At 39.0% G+C, this 12828-nt stretch overlaps 1 protein-coding gene and 1 non-coding gene across 5 annotated transcripts in view; one reads left to right on the forward strand and one right to left on the reverse strand.

Annotated features, from left to right (window-relative positions):
• FBXW7 (F-box and WD repeat domain containing 7) overlaps positions 1 to 12828 on the forward strand; it is a 132505-nt gene that overhangs the window by 20365 nt on the left and 99312 nt on the right. Inside the window, exon 1 of one of the 4 annotated variants that reach the window (XM_042234291.1) lies at positions 4386 to 5141. The exons of the other annotated variants lie outside the window; for them this stretch is intronic. The gene's annotated coding sequence lies outside the window, so the exon portion shown is untranslated. Of the gene's footprint in view, positions 1 to 4385; positions 5142 to 12828 lie in introns of those variants that run through there. 4 annotated transcript variants of the gene reach the window in all.
• On the reverse strand, positions 2564 to 2670 carry LOC114108931 (U6 spliceosomal RNA). The gene has a single exon (XR_003585657.1). It is a non-coding gene; the product is annotated as a U6 spliceosomal RNA (small nuclear RNA).

Here is a 12828-nt window from a genome sequence, read left to right on the forward strand (position 1 = left end):
TAGTTGTGTGGGTTTATCTCTGGGCTTTCTATCTTGTTCCATTGGTGTATATTTCTGTTTTTGTGCCAGTATTGTGCTGTCCTGATGACTGTAACTTTGTAGTATGGTCTGAAGTGAGGAAGCTTGATTCTTCCAGCTCCATTCTTCTTTCTCAAGGTTGCTTTGGCTATTCAGGATCATTTTTGTTTCCATACGAATTGTGAAATGTTTTGTTCTAGTTCTGTGAAAAATGCCATTTGTAATTTGATAGGGATCTCATCGAATGTGTAGATTGCATTTGGTAGTATATTCATTTTCACAATATTGATTCTTCCAACCCGGGGACATGGAGTATCTCTCCATCTGTTTATGTTGTCTTTGATTTATTTCATCAGTGTCTTACAATTTTCAGTATACAGTTCTTTTGTGTCTTTCAGTTCAGTTCAGTCGCTCAGTCGTGTCCGACTCTTTGCGACTCCATGAATCACAGCACTCCAGGCCTCCCTGTCCATCACCAACTCCCGGAGTTCACTCAGATTCGTGTCCATCGAGTCAGTGATGCCATCCAGCCATCTCATCCTCTGTCGTCCCCTTTTCCTCCTGCCCCCAATCTCTCCCAGCATCAGTTTCTTCCAATGAGTCAACTTTCACATGAGGTGGCCAAAGTATTGGAGCTTCAGCTTTAGCATCATTCCTTCCAAAGAAATCCCAGGGCTGATCTCCTTCAGGATGGACTGGTTGGATCTCCTTGCAGTCCAAGGGACTCTCAGGAGTCTTCTCCAACACCACAGTTCAAAAGCATCCATTCTTTGGCGCTCAGCCTTCTTCACAGTCCAACTCTCACCTCCATGCATGGCCACTGGAAAAACCATAGCCTTGACTAGACGGACCTTTGTTGGCAGAGTAATGTCTGTGCTTTTGAATCTGCTATCTAGGTTGGTCATAACTTTTCTTCCAAGGAGTAAGCATCTTTTAATTTCATGGCTGCAGTCGCCATCTGCAGTGATTTTAGGTAGGTTTATTCCTAGATATTTTATTCTTTTTGTTGCAGTGGTAAATGGGGTTGTTTCCTTACTTTCTCTTTCTGATTTTTTGTTGTTAGTGTATAAGAATGCAAGTTCTTATTTCTGTGTATTGATTTTGTATTGTGCAACTTTGCTAAATTCATTGATTTGCCCTAGTAATCTTCTGATAGAATCTTTAGGGTTTTCCATGTATAGTATCACGTCATCTGCAAAGAGTTTTACTTCTTTTTTCCAATCTGGATTCCTTTTATTTCTTTTTCTTCTCTGAGTGTTGTCGTTAGGACTTATGAAACTACAATAAGAGTAGTTTATTATGTTGAATAATAGTGGAGAGAGTGGGCACCCTTGTCTTATTCCTGTTCTTAGAGGGAATGCTTTCAGTTTTTCACCATTGAGAATAATGTTTGCTGTGGGTTTATCATATATGGCCTTTATTATGTTGAGGTAGGTTCCTTCTATGCCCATCTTCTGAAGAGTTTTTACTATAAATGGATGCTGAATTTTGTCGACAGCTTTTCTACATCTATTGAAATGATCATATGGCTTTTATCTTTCAGTTGTTAATATGGTGTATCATATTGATTGATTTGCATGTATTGAAGAATCTTTGCATACCTGAGATAAACCAGTTGATCTTTTTAGTGTTTTGAATTGTTTGCTAAGGATTTCTGTATCTATTTTCATCAGTGGTACTGGCCTATAATTTTCTTTTTTTGTGAAGTCTTTCTGGTTTTGATATTGGGGTGATGGTGACCGTGTAGAATGAGATTGGAAGTGTTTCTTCCTCTGAAATTTTTTGGAAGAGTTTGAGAAAAATGGGCATTAGCTCTTTTCTAAATGTTTGGTGAAATTCACCTGTGAAGCCAGCTGGTACTGACCTTTTGCTTTTTGAGAGATTGTTTAAATCACAGTTTCGGTTTCAGTGCTTGTGATTGGCTTCTTCATAGTTACTGTTCCTTCCTGGTTCAGGTGGAATTTTTCTAAGAATATGTCCGTTTCTTCCAGGTTGTTCATTTTATTGGCATGTAGTTGCTCATAATAGTTTCTTATGCTGATGCTGCTAAGTCACTTCAGTCGTGTCCGACTCTGTACGACCCCATAGACAGCAGCCCACCAGGCTCCTCCGTCCCTAGGATTCTCCAGGCAAGAACACTGGAGTGGGTTGCCATGTCCTCCTCCAATGCATGAAAGTGAAGAGTGAAAGTGAAGTCGCTCAGTCGTGTCCAACTCCCAGCGACCCCGTGGTCTGCAGCCTATCAGGCTCCTCCACCCATGGGATTTTCCAGACAAGAGTACTGGAGTGGGTCACCATTGCCTTCTCTGGTCCTTTGTATTTCTGCACTGTCTGTTACAGCCTCTCCTGTTTCATTTCTAATATTGTTGATTTGATTCTTCTCTTTTTCTTGTTTCTTGATGAGTCTGGTTTGTCAATTTGGTTTATCTTCTCAAAGAACCTGCTTTTAGTTTTATTAATCTTTACTATTGTTTCCTTCATTTCTTTTTCATTTATTTCTGCTCTGATGTTTATGATGTCTTTCCTTCTGCTAACTTTGGGGTTTAAACCTATGAAATGCTTCACAAAGCTGCGTGTCGTCCTTGTGCTGGGGCTGTGCTAATCTTCTCGGTCTTGCTCCAGTTTCAGTACACGTGCTGCTGACGTGAGCACAGCAGGGACTGTTGCATTGAAGAGATAGTTGTAATGGCGTTGTATGACTGTCTCTTGTGTCCTTTTTGTTTTTCTTGGTGCTTCAGGATTTTTATTATGTTGCAGGTTGGTCTAGCGGGATGAACATAAACCTTGGCTCAGACATATCTGAATTTCTATCATGTTACTAAATCTTACTGACTGTAAATATTCAGGCAAATGACCTTAATCCAAGGCTGTTTCCTGTTTTATAAAATGGTAATAATGATGTCAGGATTGTAGATTAAATGAATGTGTTGTACATAGCGTAGTGTTAGCTCCTAGTAGACACTCTGGGAATGTTTGCTGATGACATGAATGTAGTGGAAATATCTTTACTGATTTGAATATTTAAAAAAACACAACAAAACAGGCTTCTTAGAAACCTGTAAGATTCCCTACTAATATTTTATTTTTTGTATCTGGAGTAATTGAATTGCTGGAGTAGAAAAACAAAGACATATTTTATGACTTTCAATTAATTATTACTGTTCTTTTGACTTAACCCTCTATTTTTATCTAGGGGAGAGGAATAACTTCAGTATGAAGGATTCCTATCCAGGAACTTGGAAGTTCTAAGAAATACTCCTTCAAATAAATCTGAAAATCGGTAGTTTTGGAGAGCAGTGATAACCACTGTCACTGACTTCCCAGTTATTTGAATGGCTGAGTTTAGTGGTAAAATCCTTATTCCGTCGTCATTGTGATAAGGAATTCAAGTTGTGACTAACCCACAAGGCTGCCTCTTAGTTTTAGACTGAGTGTATAACACAGCATTGTTTGTACTGAAATTGAGGGTGTTTGGAAGTTTGAGAATGTTGTACAACTACTGCCTTGTTAGGTTTGCCCAGAAATGCTGTTCTATAACCTGAAAAATGTAAAAAATTTCTTGTCTGAAAAATTACAGGTCATTACGTAAGGATCTAGTTTACTGATTTAATCATTATTACAGTGTTGCTTTATTTTCATGTACACAGAAAAGGTCTTTGTAAGAAAATCATACTTCTTACTATTTAAAAAATAATAGCTTAGTCATTACTAGAAAAGAAAGAATGGTTTTGAATGAATTATAATTGTTTCTTCTTGAATTTATGATTGGTTTTCTTCTTGTAATTATAATTGGGCTTCCCAGGTGGCCTACCTGGTAAAGAATCCACTGCAATGTGGGAGACCTGGATTCAATCCCTGGGTTGGGAAGATCCCCTGGAGAAAGGAAAGGCTACCCACTGTGGCCTGGAGAATTCCATGGGCTGTATAGTCCATGGGGTCGCAAAGAGTTGTACAAAACTGAGCGACTTTTACTTTCACTATTGTTTGTTTCTTGGTATTAGTAGTGATGATGGTTTTTGCTCCTTTTTTTTTTTTTGCTTTTTCAGTCACTATAGACATTGGTGAACAGTGATGCAACCAGGCTAGAATGAAGTTTATTTTACCTGGTTTCAACTATAATTATGTAACTTTTAGAAGTTTATTTACTTATTTTTAATCCACATGTCTTACAGAGGTCTAGCTAGAGCAGAGTTTGTCTCATCTTTTATAAACTATCTTTCTAACTCTGTTTTTAGGTGCATGGTTTATGTCTTTGGCCCACACTGTATCCCCAGTGCCTGGCACATGTTAGAGTTTAAATCCTGTGTTTTTTCAGTTCAAATACACATTTTCTGAAGACACCTTGTGTGCAGTGCAGTCAGGCAGTATCTTCCCCGATTGTGTCCACTTAGCCTTCCTGCCAGGAATTTGAAGAGGAAGATGGAGTGATTATTTCTGAGAGTCTACCTGTGAATAGTGTTTCTCTGGCACATTTATCTAAATGAGGTCATTGTTTTGCCTGAGAGCAAGAAAAGAAATCCAGGCAAGAGTTACCTGGGTTCTAATCGCATAGACACTGACTGGAACTTCCTAGGGACCCAGGCATGAGGAGATCAAGGAACAGCAGATGAGAGCAAGATCCCTAAATTTATAAAAAAGCAAATAACAAGATGACATTCTTTACCACGTATGGTTTACTACAGTTGCCATGCTAAAAGTATGCTCACCAAGATGGGAACCCTGTTTAAAAAACAGACTCACTGGTTTTCTATAGACAATCCATTTTCTATATTATAGTGGTATGCTTTTTCTGAAGTTTAAAACCTTGTAAAAACGATAGTGAGGCAGAGTAGAGGCCAAAGTTAAAAGATTTGAGTTAGTACTTGCTCATTGTGATGGTGTTGAGACCTTTCTTAAAGATGCTGTTATTTTTGAAATTTAGCAAATTCTGGCTTTCTTTGATCCTGTGATCACTAGCTCTGTAGGTAGTGGCTTCAGATATTGTTTCCTCTAGTGTGGCTGCTTATGTGGCCATATCATATTCTTCATTACAGATTCTCTCTGCTTGCTACAGGATGTTTCAGGATTTGTTGCTTTGTTTTCAACTATGGGCCCAGAGCAAAGACCTCAGCCTTCTTCAGCCTGTAAGTCTGACATTGGGAGTCAAGGAAGGCAGAGAAGTTTTTGCATTGTCTTCAGTTAATTGTACATTTTTAATTAAGGTCCTTTTATCTAAAGTGAAATGTACAGCTGAGTTTTGACAAGTGTATATACTTATGTATATGTAACCATAACCAATGCCTCTGTTGATACATAGAATATTTCTGTCACTCCCCAAATTTCCCTCATGCTCATTCCATTCAGTCCACACTTAGGCAGCTATTGTTCTGATCATTATCACTGTAGGTTAGTTCTCTGTATTTGTAGATGTCATATAAGTAGAAGTACATAGTCTTGCTTTTTTTGTGTTTGACATCTTTCATCCAGCATACTGTTTTTTGCATCTGTGTTGTTGCATGTATCAGAGTGCATCCTTTCTGGTCTCTGTGTACTGTTCCATTGTACAAATACAATTCAGTATATCCATTCTTCTGTTGGTGAATATTTGAGTTGTCTTCAGTTTTGGCTATTCTGAATAAAGCTGCTATAATACAAGCATTCTTATACCGGCCTTTCTGGTAGAAGTCTCTCTTGGTTAAGTCCCTAGGAGTGTATGTGCTAGCCCAAAGAGCATGTGTTTTTAAAAGAAACCACCAAGGCGTTTTCTGCGGTGGTGAGACCGTTTTATAAGTCCAGGAGCCAAGTACAAGAGTTTCAGTTGTTTCCTGTTTCCCCAACATTTGGTGGTGTTTGGTTGCTTTTAATTTTAGTAATTCTTGTGAATGAGAAGTTGTTTTTGCATGCGAGTTAATTTGCATTTCCTTGATGGCTGATGTTATTGAGTACATTTTCATATGTTTATCAACTGTCTAATAGTCAACTATTAGAGGGAAAATAGTCAACTATTTGTGTTTTACCCATTTTTTCCACTCTTTTAATACTTGAATGGTGAATAGCTGAATTACAACATTGACTGAATTCTGTGATCATTTATCTTTCTAACCCAGATTTCAGCTTTCATATCCAGACCTGACACCCTTCTTGCTCCAAGCAGTGATGATGGCCACTCTACCTAAAAGACTTGTGAACGTGAAGTGCAAGTCACTCAGTTGTGTCCAGTTCTTTGCAACCCCATGGACTATACTGTCCATGAAATTCTCTAAGGCAGAATAGTGGAGTGGGTAGCCATTCCCTTCTCCAGGGGATCTTCCCAACCCAGAGATCAAACCCAGGTTTCTCGTATCATAGGTGGATTCTTTACCAACTGAGCCCCAAGGAAGCACCAAAAGACTTGTAGGAGATCCTCTGCACAGTCATAGAGTTTTTCCAGTAGACTTCAGTCTTAAACTATCACAAAGAAATAGAAATATCTACTAACAACTTTAGATGGACACTAATAGTTTTATGTTTTAAAAATCTGTAATCACCAAGCTTTTTAGTTTATAGTCTGTGAGAAAAGTTATTGAATATAAAGGCAGACCAGTGTGTATTGAAGCTGGATGGAAGTGAGACCAGATTAGGTGTGTCTTATGTACTGTGCTTAGGAGTTTGGATTTACCCTACAGAACAATAGTTTCCAGAAGCTTTGCAGAGTCCCCCGAGGGTTGCTGATTCTCTCTGTGCACAGTGTTTCTCTTCTCCCCTGCTCTCTCTTCACCTGTTCAATGCTTTTCTCTCATTTGAACGAAGGGCTTGGCATGTAAAAAGCTTAGAAACTGATGCCAAGTTGTTGACATTTCCTGTTCTGGCAGCAGTATAGAGGGCAAGAAGCAGATAGCATGTGCTTATTAAGCAGTACTAGAAAGGTGGGATTGAGTGTAAAGCTGTTGAAGAGGTGGACTCAGGTAGACTTAGGGATGAAGTAAGTGGGTGACGGAGATGTGGGGACAGGCGAGGGTAGTTTGTAACAGATGATAGGAAGCAGGATAATATCTTTTTCCCCCTTATTTAACATTCGGAAAAGTTCCAAGTACAGTACTAAGAATTTATTTTGCCCCAGAACCATTTGATAAGTCGTCAAAATGATGTACTGTCACCCTCAAACACTTGAGTATGCTTTTCTTATAAACAGGGACATTCTTCTGAATAATCACAATATAACCATTAAAACCAGGATATTGGTGTATAAGACTGTCTGTTCCTTAGACCCCGTTTGAGTTTCACCAGTTGTTCAAATATTGCATTCAATATCATCTGTTGCATTTATTATCATGTATCCAGAACAGTCCCTTGATCTGTCCGCGCGCCACCCCCCCCCCCCCATCCCTTTAACTCTTGAAGATTGCAGGCCATTTTGAACTAGGACCCTTAATTTGAGTTTGTTTCCTGTTTCCTCATTTGTGGATTCAGTTCAAGGACTTGTTGACAGGAATATCACAGGAGTGATGCTGTGTTACTCTCATTGCTTCCTATTAAGTAAGCGTAATTTCAGTTTGTCCTAATACTGATATTCACTTCCTGCCTGCCTCAGTATTCTTACACTGGGGAAACACTTAAAATTTATTTTATCAATGACTCGTGGTAGCTTGAACAGTTAGGATGTAGGTACAGTGATTCACTGATCATTGTCAGTGCTCTTTGGAGTATAGAATGCTTTCCCCCACTGTGAACATGTTTATATTTGGCAAATTTATTAGCCTCTTCTTTTTGTGTAGTTTCCTCCTTCCCACAAAGGACGTCAGCTCCAGTTCAAGTTAATTGAGCAGACAGAGGAAATTCGTTTTTTCTTTTTCTTAAAACTTTACCTTCTTAACCTTGTCCAAATAGGCCCTATCACAGATTTTTGCTGTTTGAAATCCACGTGAAATACCGTACATGTAAGACCATTCCTCCTTTCTGCCCCAGTATTCAGGACTAAACATTTTAGCCAACTGTTCTTGGGGAAAAAATGCAACACCCTGGTAATTAAGCTTCGCTTACTTTAAATTAATCTATTTTAGGGAATTCCGCTGTGGTCCAGTGGTTAGGACTTGTTGCTTTCACTGTTGAGGGCCTGGGTTCAATCCCTGGTCAGAGAATGAAAATCCCACAAGCCACACAGTACGGCCAAAAAAAGAAAAAAGAGAGAGATTAATCTCTTATCATTCCATGAATTTTGGGAACTCATAAGAAACATAATACATTTCATGTAACTAGCTTAAAGCAAAATGGGACTTAATTTTTCTTAATGTAGACTCAGCAGATTTAATTTAAATAAAGCTTGTAAATTAATTTTAACAACATGAAAATTTATTGACAGTGGTGAATAGTAAAGCAACCAAAACCATAAGCCAAAGTAATATGAATGAAAATATTGTCTAGACACAATTTTATATAAAACTTTGAAAAAGCATTTGCTTATTCAGTAACATGGTCAAGTTCAAATATAGGCCAAATAGTTAGAAAATTACTTCTTTTATAGGCTCATATGTGCTGAAAGTATTGTTTTTGAATCTTAAAAATTATATTTACCTCTTTATTGTAAATTTACCTTTTTAATGTAAAAATTGTATTTATCTCATGTGCTTGTTTTTTGCTTTAGAAATACCATTCAGGGTCAAACATGAGATAAGCAAGCACATACAAATTTTTCTTTCAACTGAAATGAGAGCATTTTTTTAGCTTACTATTTTAAATGTTCGCTGAATAAATAAAAGATTGTTCAAATGTATGAGAAGTTGAAACTGCAGCATAATGTTCATTGTTTCCTATGAATAGCAGGATATTCTTTTCTTCGCAGAAATCCAGAACTTTTCTGGGCAGATCAGTAAAACTCATCTTGAATGTATTAGACTGCTGCTTCTTACTTTTTGTTTTTTCCAAGTCAGCTTCTCACAATCAGATGATTCAGGAAAAGAGAACCTGTTCGTTGATATACTTGTTTTGAAAGGGAAAGAAAATGAGTTCAGTGTGTTCTGCAGCTTCCCCAGGTGGTTTCTCATGAGGCTTGAGACTTGCTGGTGTCTTCTTCACTGGAGCTCCAGCAGCAGTGGAAACATTTGAAGTTTTCTTTTTTGTAACACAGTGTTTTCCAGAAGTGCATTTTCCTTTTAAATCCAAAATCCTTGTCCCTTGAAGTCAGAACCGCACGAAACTGAAGAGCGTGGAGTCGGCAGCCACTCTCCATCTTCAGAGTGTTACTATAAAACAAGCCCTGTTCTTCTGTTGTCTTCAGAGGACCCTTTCAGCTCACATACGCTGTTAAGAACTTCTCCTTAGCTAAGCCACTGGACTTCTTTACATAGCAGACGATATTCTTTAAATATTCTAGAGTAAAATGGCCTTTGTTTAATGAACATGACCATTTTGTGGTGTCTTCCAGAACATTTTTATATCATCCCAAGTGTTTTTGACAACAGTACATGAATACCTTCTGTGTCAGGTCAGGTCCCCAGAGAAACAGATGTGCAGGGAGTCCCATCCAGACAGAGTTAGCTGTTGGGGCATTCCTGTCATGCTCCATCGTTTGTTTGCTGGGGAAGCCTAGAGGAAGCATGGCACGTATTACTGTTAGAATGGATTCCAGGATGAGGTAGCTGAGGGCTGTGGAGCAGCTCTGCTCCCATAGCAGATTCTGTTGAAGGGGCCCCCACACCCTGCATATCCCTGTGAGCTCTGACACCATCCTGCCTTCTCCACTGTATGGATCCCCCCTCACCCTTCTTGGTCAGGCTCTTTCCTCCCACCATCCCCCGCACATACCTGACTCCACTTTATGGCTTTAGAATTGAATTGCTCAGGGGAGAGGATAGTAGAAGGAAGTTGAAAAGGGCGAGGCATTCAGATTTTCTAAACCTGCAACTGACTAGAATACGGTTCCATTCACCGAGAGAAAATAGGAGAGGATCTAAGAATTCTGAGAGTGTACAGGAATTTGGGTTTTAAAATAATGAATTTGGGGCAACTGTGGGATATCTTGATATAGCTAGTGGACTCAGTGGAGGAGCTTGGCTGGAGAGAGTGGAGTTGGTTGTCATTAACTTCTGTGTGATACTTAAAACCCAAGGTTGCAAGGAAATTTCAGAGCTGGCAGTGGAGAACAGAGGTGCTGCTTGCGGAACAATACCAAGGAAAGGATGATCTCAAGGGAAACTAAGAGGCATGAGAGTTGTAAAGAGAGGGGAGTCATTGACAATCATGTAAAAAGCTACAAAAATGGTAGAAGACTCAGTGGGATTTGGCAACCAGTTTGAAATTCAGTTTCAGTTTAGTAAACCCAGATTGCAGATGTAGTGGAGTTGAATGGGGATGAGGAATTAAATGTGGCCAAACAAAAATATGTACTGTAAGTTAAATAACATATAAAAAGTAGATATTGTCATGTGAACTGATAGATAGTTATGCGTCCTTTCTAGTAAAGATGTATGTGATTGATGAGGCATGTGAATTTAAAATGTTCAGTTCAGTTCAGTTCAGTCGCTCAGTCGTGTCCGACTCTTTGCAACCCCCTGAATCGCAGCACGCCAGGGCTCCCTGTCCATCACCAACTCCCGGAGTTCACTCAGACTCACGTCCATCGAGTCAGTGATGCCATCCAGCCATCTCATCCTCGGTCGTCCCCTTCTCCTCCTGCCCCCAATCCCTCCCAGCATCAGAGTCTTTTCCAATGAGTCAACTCTTTGCATGGGGTGGCCAAAGTACTGGAGCTTCAGCTTTAGCATCATTCCTTCCAAAGAAGTCCCAGGGTTGATCTCCTTCAGAATGGACTGGTAGGATATCCTCGCAGTCTAAGGGACTCTCAGGAGTCTTCTCCAGCACCACAATTCAAAAGCATCAATTCTTGGACGCTCAGCCTTCTTCACAGTCCAACTCTCACATCCATACATGACCACAGGAAAAACCATCGCTTTGAATAGGTAGACCTTACTCGGCAAAGTAATGTCTCTGCTTTTGAATATACTATCTAGAACCCTAAAACTTAATGAATACTTGCTACTTATATGAATACTTGTATGATGTGCCTTGTGTTGTTAATCTTGTTAATCTACAGCACTAAGAATCTGTTCAGCCCATTTTGCAGTCCCTAAAACATTTTCACTTTTAAGCTGCACATATGGTTTCCCAGTTGGCTGCACTATGTGAGATGTGGAACTAGAAATACTTAATAAATTATGTGTTTTTGAAGTATTAATCTTTTTAGTCACACATTTTTTATAGCATATGCTGGAAATAGTGAAAAAATGATAAAGGTAAAAATTATTTTTATGACTTAGAAGATGTTAGTTTATAAAAAATGTTAAGGTTTTAGATTTATATCCTCTCAGTTTCAAGAGTACTGTAAGTGCTTGTTCAGTAGAGATCACAACTTTAAAAACTGTGTTTTAAATAATTGGTACTTTTTTGTACCTGGCTTGTAAGTCTTCTTTAATGAGGAAAAATTGCTCAGCATATGACTGGCTTTAACAAGATTTAATAACTGTTTACTCAGTAAATGTGTTGAGGACCTACTAAGCCAAGCATTTTTGTAGGTCCTGAGAATCCTGGTGAAAAAGGAAAATCTCTTTCCTTATGTAGCTTAAATTCTGGTGGGAAGAAGCAGATAATATAAGAAGAAATTAATGGATAGACAAATGGGCACTGTATATAATAGACAATATTCCAGTGCTTTGATACAGTACTGTGGAGAAGAAGGAAGCAGCACAAAGGGGAATGGGGAATAATGTGATGCAAGGGAATGAAAACTACTAGCAAAGTAATGCTCAAAATTCTCCAAGCCAGGCTTCAGTGATATGTGAACTGTGAGCTTCCAGATGTTCAAGCTGGATTTAGAAAAGGCAGAAGAACCAGAGATCAAATTGCCAACATGCTTTGGATCATCAAAAAAGCAAGAGAGTTCCAGAAAACATCAACTTCTGCTTTATTGACTACATCAAAGCCTTTGACTGTGTGGATCACAACAAACTGTGGAAAATTCTTCAAGAGATGAGAATACAGACCACCTGACCTGCCTCTTGAGAAATCTATATGCAGGTCAGGAAGCAACAGTTAAAACTGGACATGGAACAACAGACTGGTACCAAATCAGGAAAGGAGTATGTCAAGGCGGTATATTATTACCCTGCTTATTTAACTTCTATGCAGAGTACATCATGAGAAATGCCAGCCTGGATGAAGCACAAGCTGGAATCAAGATTGCTGGGAGAAATATCAATAACCTCAGATATGCAGACAACACCACCCTTATGGCAGAAAGCGAAGAAGAGCTAAAGAGCTTCCTGATGAAAGTAAAAGAGGAGAGTGAAAAAGTTGGCTTAAAACTCAACATTCAGAAAATGAAGATCATGGCATCCAGTCCCATCACTTCATGGGAAATGGATGGGGAAACAATGTAAACTGTGAGACACTCTATTGTTCTGGGTTCCAAAATCACTGCAGATGTTGACTGCAGCCATGAAATTAAAAGATGCTTGCTCCTTGGAAAGAAAACTGTGACCAACCTAGATAGCATATTAAAAAGCAGAGATATTACTTTGCCAACAAAGGTCTAGTCAAATCTATGGTTTTTCAGTAGTCATGTATGGATGTGAGAGTTGGACTATAAAGAAAGTTGAGCTCTGAAGAATTGATGCTTTTGAACTGTGGTGTTGGAGAAGACTCTTGAGAGTCCCTTGGACTGCAGGGAGATCCATCCAGTCCATCCTAAGGGAAATCAGTCTTGAGTGTTCACTGGAAGGACTGATGTTGAAGCTGAAACTCCAATACTTTGGCCACCTGATGCGAAGAGCTGACTCATTGGAAAAGACTCTGATACTG

Source organism: Ovis aries, chromosome 17 (assembly GCF_016772045.2).
Source record: "Ovis aries strain OAR_USU_Benz2616 breed Rambouillet chromosome 17, ARS-UI_Ramb_v3.0, whole genome shotgun sequence".
Lineage (NCBI taxonomy): Eukaryota > Metazoa > Chordata > Mammalia > Artiodactyla > Bovidae > Ovis > Ovis aries.